We start from the raw sequence: 10,387 nt of genomic DNA on the forward strand, positions 1-10,387 counted from the left end.
TAAAAACGAAATAAAACTTTTTTTTACATTTTTAAAAATTCTCAAGATAATAAATAAAAAAAAATCGAAAAATTTTTGATGATAATGCACTATATGTCTTGATTTGAAGTTATTTAAAGATACCTATGGATATATTAAAACTATCGGACCAATGGTATTTCGGACCCTATTCAAAGAATTATGATAGATTATGGTTTTATTCCTTGAAAATCCTACCATAAGGACAAAGGCAATCGTTTGCTTTCAATGAAATCCACTAATAAAATAATCTAAGATTAAAATTTAATTGTGATATATCGGAATCTCGTACTTGAAATTAGTACTAATATTTGAAATAAAAAGCCTATTAGAATATCAAACGTCCAGTAGATATAAAAAATATTATCATCATAACTAATGTTATTCTTGTTATTGATATATCATATTATTTATAAACTGTCACTAAAACAAAATTGGATATACCCACTGAATTGAGATGTTTGGATTTTACAAGTGTCACACTGCAATAATATAAATTTGAGTAGCTCCATAAATTTACTAAAAAGTAGGAGAACTAATGCAATAGCAAAATTTCATTTAATGAATGGTAAGATAAGTAATTTCATTGGTCTAGGCACATATATAGGCATGAAAATTAAAGCTTACTTGAAGAGCTTTCAGATGAATTTTATAGAAAGTCGATAAGTTATCACATTCAAAAGATATTGAAAAAAGAATAAGTAAATGTACGAATTTTGGACACTTTGAAAATTTTGAAATGCTATAACTTCTAAACTAATCGACCGATTGAGCTCATTTTCAAACTCGATCAAGGTAGTCATCCACAAAAAAACGTTTACTAAGTTTTAAGGCGATCGGTTTGAAATTTTGGCTATAATCAAAGTACAAACCTGTATAAAATTATTTTTTATCATATTTTGTGAACGTTATAAACCATTTATCTATTAGAAAAAATAGTTAAATCAATGAGCTGTACGCGGAGAAAAAAATATTGTTCCAGAAGTATACTGTATAGTTACAGTAACAATACGCTATAGTTATTTACCAGATTGTTACTGCACCGATCTACTGTATCGTTTTGACAACAATCAGTGGATAGCTCTGAGATCTATACGGTATCGTTCTGAGCCCTATCTGACGTCACGCACGTTGAAAATTATATGAGATATTTAAAAACCTTTATCATTCATAAATAAATGATAAGCAAATAACTTTGATTAAAAAAAATAACTTGTTAAACTGACTTATTAGTTAGTTATAGTCTAAATAAATTTTAAATATAAATATAAATATATCTTTTAATTTTTCCAATTTATTTATTAGTAACTTAATTTTAAATTGAATAATAAATCAGATCTTACTTGTTTATTAATTATTTTTCTTCTATTTACGTAACACATTTAAATTATAACACATCGACTATATATAATTCGATTTTTGGTTATGAATGTATCTTTGATTACAAAAAGCATAAAAAAACACTTATCAATAAATATATCAACATGGTTATGGAGATTCTACTCTGTTAATTTATTTATTACCCGTGGGTCCATATTTCAACATCACAATTATTTTTTACACTATTTTTTAACTTCCTGCTAAGAAAATTGAAAATTTTCAAAAATTCGGGAAGTTATTGGTTTCGGTCCGATTTGCAAAAACCGAATTTCTATCAGATTTTGACGTTTTGAGGTTCTAGGAAGCTATCTTGACTAATTTCACGATGATGTCCGAGTGTATGTATGTGTGTACGTACGTACGTACGTATGCATGTAATATTCATAACTCTTGAACATATCTTGAACTCTTGTTAATATCTTAAAGCTGTAAAAATTTGAGCTTCATCGGTAGAGTGCGTTCGGAGATATTTCAAAAATAAAATTTTTTCAAAAATGTTTTGTTTGGATAACTTTTAATTTGCTCGTTCGATTTCAAAATCTAATCAGCTCTAGAACTTAATAAAACGCGTCGATTGCCGCCTCAACCATCGAAATCGGTTAATTCGTTCGCGAGATATCGTGGGAGCAAGAAATGCTAAAAAATGGTTTTTTACAAAACAATGGCATTCAAAAGTATTTTCGAGCTCGAAGAGCTCGAAAATGCATTTGCAATTATGTTTTCGAGCTCAACGAGCTCGAAAACAGCGAGAAGTTTTGGGGCTGGCCCGCAGGGTTAACCGATAGACCGATTTTTTTTATTTAACGTCTGCTAGCAACAATTATACAATATTCAAAATTTGGCGCGAAAATGGATGTTTAGTTAGGTTAGACGGTGCCGTGTGAGGTGACGACTACGGAAAGTCGTAGAGAGCTCACAGCTATCTAATAGATAGTTACTGGAACGATACGGTATTGTTACCAGATATATTTATCCTCATTAGTTTAACAACTTATGTTAGTCATTATAAAATTTCTGAAACAAAACATATTATACCCTGGCGGTTTTGAATCACCCTGGAAACACCCTGGGAGTGGAAACACGGTGGAATCACGGTGGATCCAGGGTGGTTACACGGTGGGTTTGTGCCATTTTATCACCCTGATTCCACGGTGTATCCACGGTGATTACGCGGTGTACGTGGAATCACGGCGGGTACACCGTGTAACCACCGCGAAATCACGGTGATAAAATGAAAAAAAACCCACCGTGTAACCACCGTGGATCCACCGTGATTCCAGTGTCTTTCCAAGGTGATTCAAAACCGTCAGGGATAAGCTAAAAACTCTTATTGCGTTTTTTTTTATCGCTTTCATTTTGACTTAAATGATCACAATTATTAATAATAATTAACAATAATTTTACTGGGTTATTGATTTGACTTTAATAATACTTTAATATTAAATTAACAGACGACAAAACAACATTGATAATTATTTTGAAGGTTAGAGGTAGCAACAGAAATGACAGTGGTAAACAATTTGTTATAGCGACAGAATAAATATTCCCTAGTTACGAGTAATCACGCATGAGAAATTCTTTCCTCCCGCCGTTACAGAGGGCGCGCGTGTACTTCTCACAGGGAGCAAATGTTGAACTTTCTTCCCTGCTATTAGAGACGAAAGTACGTACTTTCGACCGAGGTATGAAGAAATAGTATATTACACTACAAAGGCTGAAAGTTAAATTCTCGGCCCTAATAGTGTAATATACTATTTTGTTTAAGCATAATAATATGATGACTTGAGGGAAAAAAATCTGTCTATCGGTTGACCCTGCGGGCCAGCCCAAAAACTTCCCGCTGTTTTCGAGCTCCTTGATCGCTAAAACATTGTTGTGAATACATTTTCGAGCTCTTCGAGCTCGAAAATACCTTTGTTTCCCTATTTTATGAGCTTTTCAAGCTTAACAGGGTAACGTTTAATGTTAAAGTTTGAAAATTTAAAATCTAAAATGATAAATGAATGAGAATGTTTTATGTTTGTTCACAATTATGATCAATAATTAGCTCAAAAATAAGTATTTACGTGATACGTTGTATCTATATCGTGTAAGTATATCCTGATACGCGCGAACATGATGATTTTTAGGCAATCACTTCCAATGACTTATATAAAGAAGAACATATTAGTTTTGAGTAATTTTGTTCAGTAATTATTATGTTATTCAATGAAAAAAGCAGATATTGATTTAACATTTATTATTCCGTTGACGATATTTCTCGAACGGATTATCTGATTGTGTCGTTATTGGCAGCAATCGAATGATACTATCGAGTTCTGGAGCTGATTAGATTTTTTAATTGATCGATTCGGTAGTTTCCGAAATATTCACGAAAAACGAAAAAAACGATTTTTTTTCATTGTTTTGTCGACGATATCTCTCGAACGGATTATCCGATTGAGACGGTTGAGGTCGCAATCGAAAGCTTTTATCGAGTTCTAGAGCTAATCAGATTTTTGAACTGACCGATTCGATCGTTTCCGAAAAATTCACAAAAAACAAAAAAAAACAATTTTTTTTCATTCTTTCGTCGACGACATCTCTCAAACGGATTATCCGATTAAGACGGTTGAGGTGGCAATCGGCGCGTGTTATTAAGATCTAGAGCTGATAAAATTTTGGGAATGATTGGTTTAGTCGTTTCGACGATATTTGCAAAAATCCGATTTCTACTGTTTCTTTCGTCGCCGATATCTTTTGAACGGATTATCTGAATGAGACGTTCTTGGTGGCAATCGAAAGCTTTTATCGAGTTCTAGAGCTGATTAGATTTTGGAATTGATCGATCCGACAGTTTTCACAATATCCAAAAAAACGAAAAAAAAAATTTTTTTTTTTTTTCGTATTTCTTAAATATCTCAGAGTTTATTTGACTAAATGGTCTAAAATTTTTTTGAAAATCTAAGTTCAGAAGATATCTTTCGAATGCCGCAAGGACCATCTAAATCGGTTCATTCATCAAAAAGATATGAGAGAGAGAACACACACACACACACACACACACACACACACACACACACACACACACACACACACACACACACACACACACACACACACACACACACACACACACACACACACACACACACACATTCATACATACATACACTCGGACATTTCTCTGAAAATAGTCAGAATAGCTTCCTAGGACCTCAAAACGTCGACATCTGATGAAAACTCGACTTTCGAAAATCGGGGTGAAAACAATAACTTCCCAATTTTTCGAAAATCGTCGATTTTCTTAGCGGGAAGTTAAAAATGTTGTTTTTCGGCACACCGTAATTTTTATATTATAAAATATTTTCAACTTTTAGTATTGATCTCAAATACATTTTACAATTATCTGATAATATTGCACCAAGTAAATAATTATCTTGATATTTTGATCTTATGTCAAAATTTCTTTTTTTTTTCAAATCGACATATTTGTATACTTAAATTTAAAAAATTTTCATTGCTTAAAGTGTTTTTATTTCTTAGTATAAGAGATATGTTTTTGAAGAAAGTTTTTCGTTAAAAGTGGAAATGAATTGTATTTTTTAATCAAACAATTGAAAGCAGAATATAGTAAAATTTCACCGCGTAATCACCGTGGATACACCGTGGAATCAGGGTGATAAAATGGCACAAACCCACCGTGTAACCACCCTGGATCCACCGTGATTCCACCGTGTTTCCACTCCCAGGGTGTTTCCAGGGTGATTCAAAACCGCCAGGGTATAATATGTTTTGTTTCAGAAATTTTATAATGACTAACATAAGTTGTTAAACTAATGAGGATAAATATATCTGGTAACAATACCGTATCGTTCCAGTAACTATCTATTAGATAGCTGTGAGCTCTCTACGACTTTCCGTAGTCGTCACCTCACACGGCACCGTCTAACCTAACTAAACATCCATTTTCGCGCCAAATTTTGAATATTGTATAATTGTTGCTAGCAGACGTTAAATAAAAAAAATCGGTCTATCGGTTAACCCTGCGGGCCAGCCCCAAAACTTCTCGCTGTTTTCGAGCTCGTTGAGCTCGAAAACATAATTGCAAATGCATTTTCGAGCTCTTCGAGCTCGAAAATACTTTTGAATGCCATTGTTTTGTAAAAAACCATTTTTTAGCATTTCTTGCTCCCACGATATCTCGCGAACGAATTAACCGATTTCGATGGTTGAGGCGGCAATCGACGCGTTTTATTAAGTTCTAGAGCTGATTAGATTTTGAAATCGAACGAGCAAATTAAAAGTTATCCAAACAAAACATTTTTGAAAAAATTTTATTTTTGAAATATCTCCGAACGCACTCTACCGATGAAGCTCAAATTTTTACAGCTTTAAGATATTAACAAGAGTTCAAGATATGTTCAAGAGTTATGAATATTACATGCATACGTACGTACGTACGTACACACATACATACACTCGGACATCATCGTGAAATTAGTCAAGATAGCTTCCTAGAACCTCAAAACGTCAAAATCTGATAGAAATTCGGTTTTTGCAAATCGGACCGAAACCAATAACTTCCCGAATTTTTGAAAATTTTCAATTTTCTTAGCAGGAAGTTAAAAAATAGTGTAAAAAATAATTGTGATGTTGAAATATGGACCCACGGGTAATAAATAAATTAACAGAGTAGAATCTCCATAACCATGTTGATATATTTATTGATAAGTGTTTTTTTATGCTTTTTGTAATCAAAGATACATTCATAACCAAAAATCGAATTATATATAGTCGATGTGTTATAATTTAAATGTGTTACGTAAATAGAAGAAAAATAATTAATAAACAAGTAAGATCTGATTTATTATTCAATTTAAAATTAAGTTACTAATAAATAAATTGGAAAAATTAAAAGATATATTTATATTTATATTTAAAATTTATTTAGACTATAACTAACTAATAAGTCAGTTTAACAAGTTATTTTTTTTAATCAAAGTTATTTGCTTATCATTTATTTATGAATGATAAAGGTTTTTAAATATCTCATATAATTTTCAACGTGCGTGACGTCAGATAGGGCTCAGAACGATACCGTATAGATCTCAGAGCTATCCACTGATTGTTGTCAAAACGATACAGTAGATCGGTGCAGTAACAATCTGGTAAATAACTATAGCGTATTGTTACTGTAACTATACAGTATACTTCTGGAACAATATTTTTTTCTCCGCGTACAGCTCATTGATTTAACTATTTTTTCTAATAGATAAATGGTTTATAACGTTCACAAAATATGATAAAAAATAATTTTATACAGGTTTGTACTTTGATTATAGCCAAAATTTCAAACCGATCGCCTTAAAACTTAGTAAACGTTTTTTTGTGGATGACTACCTTGATCGAGTTTGAAAATGAGCTCAATCGGTCGATTAGTTTAGAAGTTATAGCATTTCAAAATTTTCAAAGTGTCCAAAATTCGTACATTTACTTATTCTTTTTTCAATATCTTTTGAATGTGATAACTTATCGACTTTCTATAAAATTCATCTGAAAGCTCTTCAAGTAAGCTTTAATTTTCATGCCTATATATGTGCCTAGACCAATGAAATTACTTATCTTACCATTCATTAAATGAAATTTTGCTATTGCATTAGTTCTCCTACTTTTTAGTAAATTTATGGAGCTACTCAAATTTATATTATTGCAGTGTGACACTTGTAAAATCCAAACATCTCAATTCAGTGGGTATATCCAATTTTGTTTTAGTGACAGTTTATAAATAATATGATATATCAATAACAAGAATAACATTAGTTATGATGATAATATTTTTTATATCTACTGGACGTTTGATATTCTAATAGGCTTTTTATTTCAAATATTAGTACTAATTTCAAGTACGAGATTCCGATATATCACAATTAAATTTTAATCTTAGATTATTTTATTAGTGGATTTCATTGAAAGCAAACGATTGCCTTTGTCCTTATGGTAGGATTTTCAAGGAATAAAACCATAATCTATCATAATTCTTTGAATAGGGTCCGAAATACCATTGGTCCGATAGTTTTAATATATCCATAGGTATCTTTAAATAACTTCAAATCAAGACATATAGTGCATTATCATCAAAAATTTTTCGATTTTTTTTTATTTATTATCTTGAGAATTTTTAAAAATGTAAAAAAAAGTTTTATTTCGTTTTTAACTTTTATTTCTCAGGTGAAAATAATCAAATAATGAAAAATCTACTTCTATTTTGGCTGCCGAATGGCCTTTTTTTAAATGGGAAAATAAACTTGTAAATCACCAGCTCAATTTTCGAGATATCGAGCTGATTCTTTAGGAGGATTTATTTTAGGTCCCAAAGAAACTTTTGAGACTATGAGACCTTGAAAAAAAAAAATTATTTTGTTTTGACACACTCTAATATATACATAAATATATAAATTTTCTTACGAGTGGTATTTTTGAACCCTACTCAACCAATTATGATAGGTAATGACAAAATTCCTTGAAAAATCGACCATGTAACCGTGCAGAAAGCGTAAGACGTGAGAGTGTGGCTCTCTCGCTTCAATTATTTCCTCCCCCTCTCTCTCTTCTTGCTCTAAGAGTCAAGTGCAGTAGTCTAGTCTCTGCGTTAGAATTTGGGGATGATTTCGCGCAGCATGAAACCGCAAATTAGTCCCTGCGCATAATTAGGTGGGGTCAACGCAGGTTGGTGGCCCAGAGAACTGACCCAAGACGATTGATCAAAAAGACCACACTTAAGTTCGAGAGCTGTAACTGATCGGTCTTATCCACTTTACTCTCTCTAAAATTGTCTACTGTATATATTTCTTTTCCGAGCATTATTGTACATAAGATATAGTGAGTTTAAGTTAACTTGAGTTCGGTTAAGCGAAGACGCACCGACGCACAATTCTTTCCGCTCAAGTAGTTAATTATTAGAACTTGTCTTTGATATATTAAACTAAATTTATTCAATTTATTAGAAGTGATACGAAACCTTCCGCTTGAGTCTTTTATAATTTATTTGAATTAAAAGTTAACTTGTTAATTGAGATACGTGGTGTTGCTTCGATACACCAAATTGAATATTATACGTAGAGTTCGTTTATCTGATCAATTAAATAAAACCAAAGTGTACAAAGTGAGTGGTGTGGTTTTCCTTCATGTGCAACAACCTGCCGACGCGGATCCCAGGAGCCAGAGGAAACCTATTGGACACCAACATCACCAGGACCAAGCCGAGAAGAATCGTCGACCAGCATCGTCAGTAAGCAGATCAAGATTCTGATAAGTTCTCAACGAATTACAAGTATATTGAAATTTATTATAATTTTCTCTCTCTTCAACGCGGTAATTTCCCGCCAATTTTGCTCATTACCAATTAATTCCCGCGCGTTTCGAGTCGACGAACTCTTTTGAATTATTTGTAAATATACATAAAATTACATTAGTTTTAAGTTAAAGGGGAAAACTGTATATAAATTGGGATCTTGGTTAAATAAAGGATAAGTTTGATTGTTAATTCTTGATTAAATTTAATTATCACCAGCGTCACATAGCATAAAGATTTTCTTTCAGCCGCGTGTCCGGTCAGGACGAGTACCTGCTTCCTGAGATCATTTCCCGTCCTTTGGAACCAGATTTTAGAATAAAATAAGTCTAATTAATGATAATAAATTTAAGTAAATCAGTAATTTCGGGAAATTTATTTGACTGTGGTTCTTGGCTATCTGGACACGCAGTAGCCGGGGCCCACCGTTATAATGGCGCCCAACTCGTGTTCCTCGTTCTGAAAATTTTGAGACCTGGTGATAGTCATAAAATACCAAATTTAAAAATTATAAAAATTACAAAGAAATTTTGAAATTTTTTTTTATTATATATATCCCTATTAACCGTTGAAGAGAGAAATTTTAGCAACCAGAGATTGTGCTAATTGCATTGGTTGCCCAAAACTTTATAAAATACTAATAAAATTAAGATAAATAATTGGGAATGAAAATTTAAAATTTAACGCGTACGAGAAAAATCGATAAATTCCAGTAGCGCCGGGTAGACAAAGCGAAACTCACCGGCTTACGCATTGGTCGCACGCGTCATTAGTAGACATACAGTAAATACCGGAAAAGAAAATAAAATAAGGCTATCCTTTTGAAAAATAATAAAGAAAATAAAATCTCTTTTCGTAACAATGTCAGTAAAAATAAGAGACTAAGAATAAATAAAATTTTGCTGAAAATATTATTCAAAATAAAATCTTAAGAATAAATAAAATTTTGCTGAAAATATTATTCAAAATAAAATCTTAAATAAATAAATTAGTACTTATTTAGTTTATACTGGTTTAGAATAAACCATCTTTCGAATAACCGATAATATGAATTTATTTGGTAGATGAGTCACCATAAATAAATTACTCGATCATAATAAATTAAAATCGGTAATTACCGGTTAATAACATCAGTTAAGATATTTGTTTGCGGAAGTTTATTCTAAAAGAATAATTAAATTTAGTATAAAATAAATAAATAAAATAAAACAACACTGTCACTGTAGGATTGATAATAATTATTCAAGTAATCGGATAAACGTTTCCGGAAGTTAATTCCGGTAAAATAATAATTTTTTTTTGGAACAAACAAAATAAAACTGTCATTTAGGGATTAAAATATTAGTCATCAGTAAAATAAAATAATTTCTAATCCGGAAGTAAGATTATCCTTGTATATATTTATATTTTATAATTGTGCTTCGGCAATATTTGTTTAAAATTTAAGTTTATTTGAGCTCGTAAGCTGATCACAGCTATCGATTAGATAGGAAATTAAAATAAAATTTGTTTTGAATAATAAGTAACATGCGACCATTGACGCGCCAAAACTCAAAATAGCTGAGTAGGCAGGATAGCAGGGAAAAGATATCCGACGGGGTTGGTTCGTCGAACCAGGGCGACCAATCCAGGGTGGTACACTCACCACCTTCGACA

The sequence above is a fragment of the Microplitis mediator genome, chromosome 1 (genome assembly GCF_029852145.1).
Source record: "Microplitis mediator isolate UGA2020A chromosome 1, iyMicMedi2.1, whole genome shotgun sequence".
Lineage (NCBI taxonomy): Eukaryota > Metazoa > Arthropoda > Insecta > Hymenoptera > Braconidae > Microplitis > Microplitis mediator.